The 1,068-nt window shown below is 57.2% G+C and overlaps 1 protein-coding gene across 1 annotated transcript in view; it reads right to left on the reverse strand.

Moving 5' to 3' along the window:
• EMH_0054990 (ribosomal protein L9, N-terminal domain protein, putative) overlaps positions 1 to 1,068 on the reverse strand; it is a gene marked incomplete at both ends in the record, with an annotated part of 5,691 nt that overhangs the window by 2,660 nt on the left and 1,963 nt on the right. The window lies entirely within an intron of this gene.

Below are 1,068 nucleotides of genomic sequence, written 5' to 3' on the forward strand. Positions count from 1 at the left end.
CAGCGGGGGGGGCCCCCAGGGGGCCCCCGCAGCAAGAGGGGGCCCCTAAGCAGAATAAATATTAAACAAAAGGTTGAGGAGAGGCTGTAATATAAATATAAAAATAAATAATTTTATTTATTAATAGAGAAGGAGCTGGCTGTACACCCCGCTGAGGCCCTATACATTTGCTGCTGCGCAGCTTGGGGGGTTAGGGTTTAGGGTTTAGGGTTTAGGGTTTAGGGTTTAGGGTTTGGTGTGTGTGCGTATCGGTTGGTTAGCAAGAAGGATGCTAGACCCTAAACCCTGCATCCTAAACCCGAGACCGTAGACCCTAAACCCTAAACCCTAAACCCTAAACCCTAAACCCTAAACCCTAAACCCTAAACCCTCGGCGGCGTTCTCTGTCTCTCTTCTCCTGCTGCTGTTTAGGGGGCTTGTGCGTGGGGTGTATCTCCACCACCAAAGGGTAGCTGCATCAAGCAGCAGCAGCAGCAACAGTCACTGCAGCAGCAGCAGCAGCAGCAACAGTCGCTGCAGCAGCAGCAGCAGCAACAGCAACAACAATTGCTGCTGCTGCTGCTGCTGCTTCTACGGAAGGAGCAACAGAAGTCCGCGCAGCGGCAGCCGCATGAAAAGGAGCAGCAGCAGCAGCAGTTTCCCAGCAGCAGCAGCAGCAGCAGCAGCAGCAAGCAGAGGAGCAGCAGCAGCAGCAAAAACAGCAGGAGCAGCAGTACGTTGAAGCGCGCCTGCAGCAGCATTGACAACAGCAGCAGCCACAGCAGCAGCAGCAGCAGCAGCAGGGACTGCTGCAGCAGCACAAGTCGCATGATCAGCAGCAGCAACAGCAGCAGCAGAAGGCAAACAAGATGACGCCGCTGCTGCCGCTGCTGCTGCTGCTGCTGCTGCTGCTTGGCAGCAGCCTTTATCTGAGTGGAACTGCTGAAGCAGCAGCTCTAAAGCAAAGGGTACAGGGGCCCCCTGGGGCCCCCGGGGGCCCCCCCCCTCCCCTTACCTTCTTGTCTGCGGGGCCCCCTCTGCTGCAGCGGCCCCACTGGGGAGCCCGAGCTCCTGCTGCTGCTGCTGCTG

Source organism: Eimeria mitis, genomic scaffold (genome assembly GCF_000499745.2).
Source record: "Eimeria mitis Houghton genomic scaffold, Emh_scaff2515, whole genome shotgun sequence".
NCBI lineage: Eukaryota > Apicomplexa > Conoidasida > Eucoccidiorida > Eimeriidae > Eimeria > Eimeria mitis.